The sequence below is a fragment of the Molothrus aeneus genome, chromosome 5 (assembly GCF_037042795.1).
Source record: "Molothrus aeneus isolate 106 chromosome 5, BPBGC_Maene_1.0, whole genome shotgun sequence".
In the NCBI taxonomy this organism is placed as follows: domain Eukaryota; kingdom Metazoa; phylum Chordata; class Aves; order Passeriformes; family Icteridae; genus Molothrus; species Molothrus aeneus.
In genome coordinates this window covers 30,845-44,223 of record NC_089650.1, presented here as the reverse complement: position 1 = coordinate 44,223, position 13,379 = coordinate 30,845, and the positions used below count along the sequence as shown (strand labels likewise).

Here is a 13,379-nt window from a genome sequence, read left to right as displayed (position 1 = left end):
GACGGCAGGGGGCGCTGTGCCTGCAGTGCGCCAATGCAGACGGCAGGGGGCGCTGTGCCTGCAGTGCGCCAAAGCAGGCGGCAGGGGGCGCTGTATAAATAGAGTATTAAGTATAAACTATCTAGAAGAAGAAATAAAAGCTCTATGTCACCTGCAGCTGTAGAAAATTTCAGCTCCCATGGAGGAAATAGTTTTCCTAAAATCATTACCGTTTTGGGGTTTTTTGCACTCCCCGGTAGCCTGAACGTTTCTACTGCTGCTTTTTTATTCTAAAGCTAGAATGGAAATCCAAGATTAGAAATACAGGGAAAGAAAGAGAGAAAGAAAGAAAGAAAGAAAGAAAGAAAGAAAGAAAGAAAGAAAGAAAGAAAGAAAGAAAGAAACAGAAAGAAAGAAAGAGAGAGACAGAAAGAGAGCGAAAGAAAGAAAGAAAGAAAGAAAGAAACAGAAAGAAAGAAAGAGAGAGACAGAAAGAGAGCCAGAGAAAGAAAGAAAGAGAGAGAGAAAGAAATAGAGAAAGACAGAAAGAAAGAAAGAAAGAGAGGGACAGGAAGAGAGCCAGAGAAAGAAAGAAAGAGAGAGAGAAAGAAATAGAGAAAGACAGACAGAAAGAAAGAAAGAGAGAGACAGGAAGAGAGCCAGAGAAAGAAAGAAAGAGAGAGAGAAAGAAATAGAGAAAGACAGACAGAAAGAAAGAAAGAGAGAGACAGGAAGAGAGCCAGAGAAAGAAAGAAAGAGAGAGAGAAAGAAAGAAAGAAAGAGACAGGAAGAGAGCCAGAGAAAGAAAGAACGAGACAGAGAAAGACAGACAGAAAGAAAGAAAAGGAAAAAGGAAAGGAAGAAAAAAAAATGAAAAAGGAAAAGGGTGAGAGTGAAAAAGAAAGAGCGAAAGTGGAAAAGGGGGTGAAAAACAGAGTGAAAAAAAGAAAAAAGAGTTGGAGTGGAAAAGAAAGGACATTCGGGAGGGGCGGTGCTGCCTAAGGTGCTTCCGCGCCCAGGAGCGAAGGAGCCGTTTGATCCCCCGGCGGGACCGCAGCTCCCGGTGGCGGAAAACGGAGCGGTGGCTGTCAGTCCGAGACTACAACTCCCGGCAGGCCCTGCGGCCGTAAAGCGCGGCGTCTGACGCAACGGCCGACGCGCCATATGAATGGCTGGCGGGCCGAGGCGGCCGCGCGGCGGGGGAGCGGGCTGGGCGCGGGGAGCTCCCGGCGCCTCTCCCGCGCGGGACGGAGCCGCGGCAGCGACGCTGGAGGGGCGAAGCCTCCGGCCGGCCGCCCGCACGGAGCCGAGCGGCGCGGAAGGGGCGTCCGCCCGGTGCCTCGGCCTCGCTCAGCGGTCCCGGTGGCGGGGGCTCAGCTCGGGCGGGGCGCGCTGCCGCCCGCCGATGGCGGAGCGCCAGGCGGTGCTTTGCTGCCGCGGACCGGGAGCTGCAGGAGCCGCCCCGGGCGAGCGGCGCCGGGCGCTGCCGCGGTCACTGTGCGGCGGCTGGCGGAGGCGCGGGAGCCGCCGAGCTGCAGCCGTGTCCCTCGGGCTGCTGCCGCTGCTGCGGGCGGGGGCGGACGAGCGGCTGGAATGACACGGCTGCTGAGTGCCTCAGTGCTCGTGGCTCTTTCTTCCACGCAAACAGATGGAGCGGCATCGCTGAGCAGTAAAACACAGCGATGGCCCGGAGAATGGCGAGCGCAAGGAGCGCGCGGGCTGGATCCTTCTGCTGGCACAGGTGCGATCCGCAAACTCAGCCCCTTGTGCCCCTACCCTCCCGACCCCCAGGGGAAATGCTCTCCAGCCTCGAGCTGCTGCAAGACAAAACGTGTGATTTGACACTAGGGTCCGGAAAAGGTTTCCGTTTAGATTAGCAAATGCCTCAATTGTTCTTGGTTACATCCTAGGATCGGTTTCAGGCAGTGACTTTATACCGCTTGTCGGATTTTTCTTGTGCAATGGTAAGAAAATAGGCAGGTCTGATACTGGTTTCGCTTTTTTTCTACTTCATGTTCCATGAGCTGCTTTTATCCAAGCAATTGTTTTAAAGTTCTACTGTAGGCGTTTCTGGTTCGCTTTTTTTTTTTCTTTGCAGCACCCGTGACTTTTTTTTTTTTTTTTTTTTTTCTCTAAATCGGCAGCAAATATAGCTGAGTAAAATTACCTTGGTTTTCTTCCTTCTTAAATGTTTTTATTGATAATCCTATTTGAATATGCAGAACAAGTGGGTATGTCCTGTAATATATCCTAGCTTTTCTTGTTTACAGGGTACTCAGAAAATACTTTTCCCTTAGAGTCCCACTGAAACATTCTCAGTGCAATCTCCGTGAAGGTATGTGTTTACAAATAAGCCACCATCAGCTGAGATATTTGCCTGTGTACCTTTTCCTGTAATTCAGAGCTCGCGTTCTGCGGTTTTTATGATAAACCTATCAAACTTGCGAAACTGTTTTGCAAGTCTTAATCGTTGAAGGCAGCAAGAAGTGGTTTAAAAGCCTGTTCTTGAGCAGACAAAGGGAAAAAGTGTGAATTTGATGCTGAACTTGTCCTTTTTCATTTGACTTGCCTTGAATGATTTAGGAAGAGAGAGAACTAGAAAAAAAAGAGAAATAGAATTGGTTCTTGGGCCCTCCTAAAATGCTCCCCGTGATTCTGTGTGGAGCCAAAGTGAAGGGTGATGGAACAGAGCCCTGTGCTTTAGAAGGAAATCAATTTCAACCTGATCTCCACCCTGAGTCTCCCTAATTTCTGTTTTTAAAATGCAAACTAAGTTTAGGAAGTGTTGGAAGTTAGTATTTTGGGGAAGAAATGGCAGTTGCACCAACCGTTCCATTTCCCAGAGGCTCTGGGAACGATTCATTTTGTAAGCGCTGTAACTGCAATCGGTTGGTGGTTCGGGGTTGGAATGTGCACTTGCCCTCCTCTAAAGCACTCGTTCATTTGCATTTCAGTGCCAGGAGTCTTGAGAAACTGGAGAAGAGCCCAAGAGACATTTTTCATCCTGAGATACAAAAGGTAGGAAGTGACTTTTTTTTGTTTGGTTCTTTTTCTTTATGATTTCCTGGAAATAGAAGTAATTAAGTATAGATACTACTGGTTTGTTTCTTCCAGTAGCTAATAATAATAATAATAATAATAATAATAATAATAATAATCGAATACTACTTAAACTGTCTCTTTATCCATTGAACTGGCCATTTCAAATCCAAACTTCTAAACACAAATAAAACCATCATCCTTGTAGAATCTTTAATAGGAGGGGGCTAAAGATGCTGTTTTTGTTGACAGGATTTATTGGTTGTTGAAGGGCAAGAGGTGAGTACAAGCCTAACTACTTCTTGCTCACAGACCCGTCCGGTGAGTACAGCTTTGTATTTTGATGGGCTTTTGATGACTTCTAAATCAATTGCTCGTTACAGTAAAAAGAAGTAATGTTTTTTTGAACCTGACAGCAAAAATAACTTGAAGCACCAACTTAATAATAATTGATCACCCATCTAAGTTAATGGTTTTATGCTATACTATCAAAGTTTAAAGGTAAATTATCGTGTAGTAGGAGATAGTATAAAATGTATGTTCTGATGTGTAGGATGTATGCAAAGATTAGAGGACCCAAATTGTTATGTCTTCTGTTTGACTGTTTACCAAATAATATTTGGTTTTATTTTCCAGGGATCGGTGAATTTTAAATTTGGAATCCTCTATGCTAAGGATGGTCAGCTTACAGGTGATGAAATGTTCAGTCATGGTGAGTTTTCCACCTTCTCCTTAATTGTTTTGCTCATCTGAAAAAAAAAAAAGAAAAAAAAAAAAGGTATGTTTATTATTTGTTACCCTGTTCTGTCCGTTTCCTCAGTATTTGCTGGAGCTCTGCTTACCCAAGCTTTGGGTAAAAGAAGCTTTGGGTTCCTTCTGTCCCACTGGGTGTTGCCCAGTTTGGTTGCATCTGGTGAAATTCACCCTGAGCCCTTACAGAACCAGCTCAAACCACGTGAGAGCCATTCGCAGCTCTCTCAGGACACCCGGAGGAGGATGGGTGACGTTTCTGAGCATCTGGCAAGTGTACTTCTATCAAAACTCGGCCTGTGTAATTTCTGGGGAAAACCCTTCTGTATCCTGGAGGGTTCCTCAAACTCTGTTGAGGATCCAGTTAGCAGTTGCTCACCTGGATGGTTCCAGCTCCTCAAGTTAACACTTGTACTCTTGCCCTGTAGTTTAGATCTATTGTAGTTTTGTTATTTTGCACGATTTTACGTCTTTGGAAAATAACGTGCGTTTCACTCTTTGGAACCTCTCGGATCATTCTTTGGTGCAGCACCACCTAATGGGACACTTGGCTGCTGTGCTGAAGGGCTTGGTTACTAGGATTGTAAATCCCGGAGAGTTTGTAAGTCTTCTGTCCCCAGGGAGGTGTCACGCTTTGTTCACTCTGTTTGTCAGGTGCTGCTTCTCGTCGGAAGTATTAACTTCAAACTGCCCTGTTCTTTTTTTAACTTTTTTTCCTGGTTCTCTCCGTAGGGCAGGGAAGGACTCTCGTATCCTGGTCGTCAGACTCAGCGCTGCCCGAGAAGATACAGAGAGTGTAAAAATCATAAGAAGCAAATAGGACTGCAGAGGAAACAAACTGGAGAGAACAAAAGGTGATATTGTTCTCCTTAGCCTGGATTAGAAACATCCCCTGTGCTTTGATGCCGGTGGCTGCCAGGGGCTCGTTAGGTCTTTTTAGGCAGGTGTAGGTGTTCACTTGTAGGTTCTATTTTTTGGCAAAGGACCATGAGAGAAGTTTATTTCTACATCCAAATAAACATTCATCTTATCTGAACATAACCTGTCATCCCATTTCTGACGTTAAGGACTCCTGTATAAATACTTGGGGAGGTTTTCTTTGTCGTTTCTGAATGGTTCCATTTTGGTTCCATCTACCTGCCGGATACTTGAACGAGTCTGAGGTGGTTTAATTGCATACTGCTTCCTTGAAATTCTGTTGGTCTCTGCTTGGAACCCTTCTTGTAGTGCTCAATGAAAGACTTCTGATGGTGTTTTCTTGCCTGTTTGTGTTTAAGGTCGTGCTCTGATGCATTTACAGAAACCATGGCAGGAGAGAGTCAGCTGCTGGAGAAGAGGAGACAGTATTATCCCTGGGCAGCATAGAACTGCGCTACTGCTGTGTCATCAGCTGTGTCTGCACTGAAAGTAGCCACCTTCACTTGTAGGTAGCTCCTTGGTGCTTTAGGACACGCTGAGGGATTTATTCCTTTTGGGATCCACGATGAGAATTCCCAAGAGAGGTAGTAATAAGGTATGAGACTGGAAAAAAGCCTGTGTCCTTGGAATGTTGTTGTTGTCGTCAAAAGTTAATTTTTCCTTCTTTCTTAGCCAGTAGTCAGCTTTTTGCTTTATTTTTTGTGGGATCAGTACTTGATTGTTTAAAAAATGGCTTCAAAATAACTGCAGCGGCTGGCCACCAGGACCTTGTTCAGATTTGCCTATTTGCTTGTAGCTAAAACGTTTCCATATTGTTTCTCGTTCTATTGAAGAAACTGCTGCCCAGTCAACTAAGAACTGAACATCTATCTGTCTAGGACATGGGGAGAGGATTTAGGTCGTGTCTTTGTTTCCAGAAAAAAGTTCCAGTGTAGTTTCTAACTAGAGGAAAAGGGGGGGTGAGGACTCGGGGCTCTGATGCCGTTGGGGGCACCCCGAGGTGCCCAGGAGAGGGAGCCCCACTGCGGTGCAGGAGCAGGTATGTTATCACGTACTAGAGAGCAAATGATAAATAGAAAGAGGAAAATTATAAATATAAAAATATTTTTTAAATCGTTAAAGAAAGCGGTTTTTTTTACTTGTCAGTAGGCAGGGTTTTGATGATAAAAATGATAAATACAAAGAATATGAAGGTAGAAATCTAAGTCTAGAAATATATCATAAATACGTACAGATAAAGTTTAAAACTAGAAGAAAAAATCAGTTGCAGCAGTAGATACGATACATAATATAAATAATACTTTAAATACATGTCTAGAATTTTATAGCTATTATAGATAATTATTAATAGATTGCATCAAAAGAAACCATATATATAAATGTGAGTATAACTATACAAAGTATAAAAATATTTCGATACCGTTTAAAAGAAGGTGTTTTCGTGTATTTTTTTGGTTAGAGATGGGGTTTTTATTTGGATTAATAGAAGTATTCTAGAAATGTAAATCTAACTATAGAAAGATACAATCGATAGAGAAAGATATTTCTAAAAACACAACCGAACGACGCCGCCTTCGGGGGAATCGCACGAGCTCGGCCGAAGCAAGGCGAGAGCGGCCGACCCTGACGGCCTCGAGCGAACCGGGGCGAGCGGAGCCGAGGCGCGCCGAAGGCACAGAGCGGCTGGGAGTTGGGCCGAAGCGAGGCGAGCTCTGCCGAAGAGGCGAATGCAGGCGCCAAGAGCCGAGTTGAGGCGACAAGAGCCGACTCGAGCCGAGCGTCTCCGGAGCGAGCCGAGCTCCGCCGAGCGCAGCATCCCGGGCAGGGCGAGGCGCCGGGCCGGGCTCGGGGTGCAGCCGGGGCTCTGGGGGGCTTCCCCGCCTGTCCCTCTCTCTAGCCCTCCTTCCTTCTCCCCGTATTCGCCTTCTCTCGCTCCCTTTCCCCCATTCCCTCTCCCCCCACAAACCCGGCTCCTTCCTGTCCTGTCCCTAGCCCGCTACTCCCTTCTGTTCCCCCTCTCTCCTTCCTCTGCCCAGCCTCCCTGTACCCTCGTCCCGGGCTTTCCCTTCCCGTCCCGCTTTCCTGCGCAGCCCGAGCTCCCTCGCCGCCCTTTCTCATGCCCTGCTCTCGCTCCTCTCTTCCCGTGCCCCCTTTCCTTCTTTGCCCCGCAGCCGCGGGGCTCGGGCTGCCGGAGAGTAAAGCCCCGAGGGCCGGAGCCCGGCGCCCCTGGGCCCTTGCAGGAGTCCCCGCGCGGGGCCGGAGGCTCTCGGCGGATCCCCCCGTGCCGCTCAAGCAGCCCGGCCGACAGCGCCGGAGCTGCGGCTTTGCCGGCATGGCGCTGAGAGCGGCCCCCGCCCTGTGCCGGGCCGTCCCCGCCGTCTGTGCCGCTCCCTCTCTCGCTGCCCCCGGCCCGTGACAGCGAGGCTGGGCAGGAACCTCAAGCCTTCTGGGGGCTGCCCCCGCTTTCTTGTTGCAGCAGAATCCCTTGCTGGGGCCATGCACGTGTGGGAAGGGCTTGGGGGAAGCGCTGCGCTGCTGTCCAGGGCAGTCGGATTCGTTCTGAGCCTTCTTTGGGGGTCAGGAAAAGGGGGGGGGGGGGGGGGGGGTGAAGACTCGGGGCTCTGATGCCGTTGGGGGCACCCCAAGGGGCCCAGGAGAGGGAGCCCCACTGCGGTGCAGGAGCAGGTGGGGGGCGGGCGAGGGGCGGGGGTCACGCTGGGTGCCGTCCCCCAGAGGGACCCAAAGCTGCCACCAAATGCACAGGGAGGGAGGGGTGAGTGGGTGTAGGATGCTAAAACCTGGCAAGGCGTTCGGTTTTCTAGGTATTGCTAAAGAATAGGAATTGGTCTCTAAACTCAGCTGGGGAGAAACCCTCTCTACGCACTCATTTGTTTCCAGGAATGTAGAAGGTTCCGACTGGAGATGGGTAGTAGTTCTGAAGATATTGCCGTGAGGTTTTGATCTAGGAACGGACCGAGCTGTGCCCTGGAACCCTCAGAACAGCTGCAGGGGCTGAAGGCGATAGAAGGGGCTCTCTGGCACCTTTTGCCTCCGTTCTCTGCCAGCGCCCAAATCGTGTCGCAGTCCCGGAAGAGGCGCTTGTCATCCCGAGAGCCAAAAGGAAGACGTGTAAAATCCCAGCTCTGCCTTGGGTTTCGTGTGGGTTTTGTACTTCGTATCGATGTCATTCCAGAGAGCGAGGAAAGAAGAAATGTGACCGGGTCCCACTATTACTGTGTGAAGGCTTTCTTGAAAGGCTGCTGTATTTCTATTGTCTTTTTCCACTCCAAGCTTGACTTTTCCCTTTGTTTTTCGAGCTCTGCTGCATTGGGTGTCCCAAGGAGGGCGGGGTTCCTCAGCAGGGCTCTTAGGAGGTGGCGCTGATTCTGCTTTTTCTGAAGGCGTCTCAAAGCGTGCTACCAGAATGACAGTTTTGTGCACTGGAAAGCTTTCCCTCCGTGCCATCAGCGCACGTCCGTGTCTGAATTGTGGAAGCAGACGGACTAAGAACAGCCAGCACCCGGAGCAGATGTCTGTTGGCTCTGTGTCTGTGAGAAGCGGGCTGTGTGCTGGACGGGGAGAGGCGCTGTTGGAGAGTGGCATCAGCGCCAGGTGTGAGCTGTGAGGATGATGGGGGGCTCGGAGCAGCCCCAGGTGTGAGCTGTGAGGATGATGAGGGGCCGGCTCCTGCCGGGGGGGGGGGGGGGGGGGGAGGCAATTTTAGGGGGAGGCTTCGCCTCAGCTCCCTTTTGCATGGAGCTGCTGAGAAGAGGGGTTCATGGGGGGCTCCCGGGGCTGTCTCATGGAAGGACTGCGAGAGCTTCTCGCAGCGTCTGGGCGAACACCTGGATGCGCGCTTGGAGACGCGGAGCATCGCTTCAAGGAGGTGCCGAGGGACGAATCTTTGTGCCGGGAAGCAGCAGCCGAACGGGTGAGCGCGTGTGGATTTGGAGCGGGGACTTTGGTCCTTTCCCTTTTCGATTTGATCTTGGCAGTCCCCCCTCCCCGGTTCCCCAGGACCAAAAACGGAGCTTGTGAAGACAAAAGAAGGAGAGGCAAGCAGCTACTCTCCTAATATTGTCTGTGTTCGAACTGGGAGGGATCCGCCTTCACCTGCGGTTCGAAGGGTGTTGATGGAAGGAAAACCTGCCTTTTCCCGGCTGTTAGGGGTATCCCAGGGGTGACAGGGAATCCCTGCGTTCCATTTGAACGGGAATGGGCAAAGTATTGTTGTCATCTGAGGGGTTTGATTTGAAGGCAGCCAGCCCATTTTCATCATCCTAAGGTTTAAATGGAGGGGACAGCGCTGGTGTCCCTCCTTCGCAAGGGTTTGAATTGAGGTCCAAATCCCCCTTTCCACACGGCTTGAAGGATTTCATTGGAGGAAAGCCCCTTCTTTTCTGCTCTCCCAGGGGATGAACTTGAAGGGGAGAACCCATTTCTTTGCCCTTGTTGAAGCGAGGTGAGCGCCGCCCGCGGCGTCAGTTTCGGGGTTCAGTTGCGGGAAGCCGCAGCTCTGGCAGCGTTTGCAGGGCTGCAGTCGGGGCTGTGCCGCTGCATTTGAGGGCGCTTCTTGTGGCCGCGGCCCGGCCCGGAGCGTTGCCGCTCGGGAGCGCTGCCGGCCCGGGCCGGGCGGTTGCCGAGGCGCACGGGGAATTTGGCGCGGCAGCGGCGGAGCCGCTCTGCCGGTGCGAGCCGCCGTGCGGAGCCGAGGGCGGCTGGCGCCGGGCCGGCCGAGGGCGGCAGAGGCGGCGCGGGCGCTGCTGCGCCGGCCCGGCCGGTGCCCGCCGCTCTGTCCGCTCCGGGCGCGGGGCTCGGGCGCCGCCGGGGTCCCCCGGGCAGGGGGAGCGGGCGGGGGCGGGGGGGTCTCCGGGGCGGCGCCGCCCCTGCGCGCCGGAGGAGCCGCTTTGCCGCCGGGAGCCGCGCTCCGTCCGGGGCCGGCAGCGCGGGGTTCGGCTGCCGCAAGTTCTTTGGGTGTCGTGGTTCGGAGGTGCTCTGTAGGGATCGATCGCACGGTTTTGTGTGGGTCGCAGTGGGTGTGCGCTAAGGGCTCTGGCGTTCTTCCTGACCGGTACGGTTCTCGGTTCAGGTGGTGACGATAAAGGTTTGGTTTGAATCGAGTTCTGTAGTCGGATATTTTTTTTGCCGGGCTATTCTGTTTTTAAAGGCGTGCAATGGTTTCTACGGGTCGTTGCGCGAAGCAGCGGCTCGGATTTTAATTCTGTCGCGGTGGCTTTTATTAGCGTGGGCGTGTAGCGTTTGTTTCGGTGGGTTCGAGGTGGCGTCGTGTCGTTAATAGCAGCGGGGTTTTTAAAATCTCTCTAATTGCGTTCGTGTTTATCGTCTTCCAGGGCTTTTATTGATTTGGTTTGTTTGATTGTAGTGTATGTTGTATTGTTACGGGATCATTTGGGAGATATTGTTAATGGTGACGTTTCTCTTTAGGCTTTGTGTTTATTTCTGGGTGGTATTTTTATTTTGATCGAATGAGGCTCTATGCGTTTATTCTTCAGCTGGGAATAATTTTTTTGTTGTAAATTAAAGTTGATTTGGTTTGGGGGACTTTTGTTTTACAAATGTATTTTCTTTTGGTTTTTTCCTTTCTTTTTTTTTTCTTTTCGTTTTTTGTTGTCCTTCGACGTATTTGGTGGTTGTTGATCAGTTTTATTTTTGGGAACGTGGGTATTTATATGGTGGGTCTTTTTAAGTAGTTGTTTGTTTTTGTTTTTGTTGTTGTTTTTTTTTTTTAATTTGGGTAGTTATTTTCTTATTTTTTAGTGGTTGAGATTTTTTGGTTTTTTTTTTTTTCTATTTCGTTCATTAGTTCGCTTTCTAAAGTTCTTTTGACAGAGTATTGCTTATTCTTTGAGTTAGTGTAGATGTAGAATTTTGGTTAGTTTTTAAAATGACGTTCAGGGTCAGTGGCACTGATTGGAGTTGAGCGAGTTGGTTTGGGTTTTTTTAGAGGCTTTTGTGATTTGCTGCGTGTGTTTCTCCAGGGTTTTCTTTTCGTTTGGTTCCATTTTTCTGATGTGATGAGAACTGTCAGTGAAAAGAGTGTTGTGTGTTTTTTTCGCTGGCAGTTGTTTGGCCGGTGGAGGTATCTTGATGGTTTTGGAAGACATTGGTGGGAATTCGATGCTGTTTGTTTTGTCCTTGTATTTAGGAATTGGATTTTAAATGTAAAATTCTAAGGATAGCTATCTTTAAACAAAACAAGTAGATGTGCAGAAATGGGAATAAACTTTTATTTTGATCTATTCGATCTATATTTAAAATTTAACAGGTAACATAAGTCATGATATATTCCAATAAGATATTGTATTTTTTAATAGAGCGTTGTGTATGTTTATAGATATATCAATAGAGATGATAAATATAAACACAGCTCAAAGGAAATTTTAAATATAGAAATGTGTTGCGAATCTATGCAGATATATATATATAAAATTATTAAAGGATTGTAAATCTAAAGTGACATAAATCCATACAACACGTAATACAAGTGATACTGTATATATCTTATTATGATCTATTATAGGAAATAGCCATAAATCTAGTACATCACTATGATATAATATCTAAAACATTATCGATATGGTAAATGTAAATACAACAATATTATTAAAGGTAGTTTAAAAGAAAGGAAGGTTTTGTTTTTCACTTGGCAAAAGCAGGGGTTTTATGATAAAAACTACAAATACAAATGATAGAAAGGTAGAAATCTACTTGTAAAAATATCTCATGACTACATCAAGATGGATATAAAAATTGAAAATATTAGAAAAAAGAAGTTGTAGCAGTAGATTTGGTACATAATAAAAATAATAATTTATCTATACGATGTGAATAATATATATGTGATATGTAATTATGAAGAGAATGCATCAGTATAAACTGTGACTATAAAAGTGAATATAATTATGCAAGCTATAAATATAAAACGATTTCAATATAGTTTAAAAGAAGGGTTTTTTGGTATTTGTTTGGTTAGAGATGGGATTTTTTTTGGAATAATAAAAGTATGATAGAAATCTAAATCAAAGTATAGAAATATGCAATCAATATATAATGATATTGATAAAACCACAAAATATGAATGAATACAGATAATAGGAATAGGCATAATAGATTGTATAAACGACGTAACACATCAATGTCCGGTATAAATATGCGTGTGAATAGAACTAGGAAAACTAGAACTATAAAATTTATTTCAAGAAGGCTTGAAAGAAAGGGGGCTTATTTGGTTCTTGTTTGGTAAGAGGCAGGTTTTTGGCATTTATTTTTAGAGGAGTTTTTTGCGGGGGGGAATCGCCCCTGTTCTTTTTTGCCGCCTGGGCTGCCCGCAGCCCCAAGGCGCGCGGCGCCCCCGGCTGGGGTGGGCGGCAGTGCTGCCGCCTTGTGGGCAGAGCGCGGTACTGCAGCCCGCCGCCGCCAGGCAGCCCTCTTGGGCGTGGCGCGTGGCGGAGTTTGTTTGACCTTCTAAAAATGGCGGCGTAAAGGGCGGGAAACCGGAGGACCCCGGTGTGTCTATCCGGACTGCCTGCACGGAGCACCGACGCCGCCGCGGCGCCGGCGGAATTTTTGGGGCGTTTTAGATGTACCCGAGACGGGCTGTGCGGTCAGCGGCGCCGCGGGCGGGCGTATTTCGGCGGTTTTCTGACCGGCATCTGAGTAACCGCCTCTCTCGGCCGAGGGGGTCCTCCCACGGCCGCCATGTTGGGAGTGGCGCGTCACCAATGTCGCGGGAGTTTGTTTGACCTTCTCAAAATGGCGGCCAAAAGGGCGGGAAACCGGAGGACCCCGGTGTGTCTATCCGGACTGCCTGCACGGAGCACCGACGCCGCCGCGGCGCCGGCGGAATTTTTGGGGCGTTTTAGGTGTACCCGAGACGGGCTGTGCGGTCAGCGGCGCCGCGGGCGGGCGTATTTCGGCGGTTTTCTGACCGGCATCTGAGTAACCGCCTCTCTCGGCCGAGGGGTCCTCCCACGGCCGCCATGGTGGGAGTGGCGCGTCACCAATGTCGCGGGAGTTTGTTTGACCTTCTCAAAATGGCGGCCAAAAGGGCGGAAACCGGAGGACCCCGGTGTGTCTATCCGGACTGCCTGCACGGAGCACCGACGCCGCCGCGGCGCCGGCGGAATTTTTGGGGCGTTTTAGATGTACCCGAGACGGGCTGTGCGGTCAGCGGCGCCGCGGGCGGGCGTATTTCGGCGGTTTTCTGACCGGCATCTGAGTAACCGCCTCTCTCGGCCGAGGGGGTCCTCCCACGGCCGCCATGTTGGGAGTGGCGCGTCACCAATGTCGCGGGAGTTTGTTTGACCTTCTCAAAATGGCGGCCAAAAGGGCGGGAAACCGGAGGACCCCGGTGTGTCTATCCGGACTGCCTGCACGGAACACCGACGCCGCCGCGGCCCCGACGAGATTTTCTGTGGCGTTTCGATTGCGATGATGGCATTCCGGTTCGCCTGCAGGGTTCGGCGTCGCGGGAAATCGTTTCTAGGGCTCGAGGTGGGTGTCGGCATTTTGATCAGGCAGCTGGCAAAACGCCTACGCCTTGGGGTCTTTCCAAGGGGCGCTGGGGGCGTGGCCGGGGCGGGGCGCCGTGTTGACGAGGTGACGTCATTAGGCGGCACTCTGCCTGCAGTGCGCCCATGCAGACGGCAGGGGGCGCTGTGCCTGCAGTGCGC

The 13,379-nt window shown here is 49.6% G+C and overlaps 1 long non-coding RNA gene across 1 annotated transcript; it reads left to right on the top strand.

Annotated features, from left to right (window-relative positions):
- The first annotated feature begins 2,938 nt into the window (after nt 1-2,938).
- On the top strand, nt 2,939-5,799 carry LOC136556968 (uncharacterized). Its single transcript, XR_010783721.1, has 5 exons — nt 2,939-2,997; nt 3,271-3,297; nt 3,655-3,730; nt 4,501-4,622; nt 5,046-5,799. It is a non-coding gene; the product is annotated as an uncharacterized lncRNA (long non-coding RNA).
- The last annotated feature ends 7,580 nt before the right edge of the window (nt 5,800-13,379 follow it).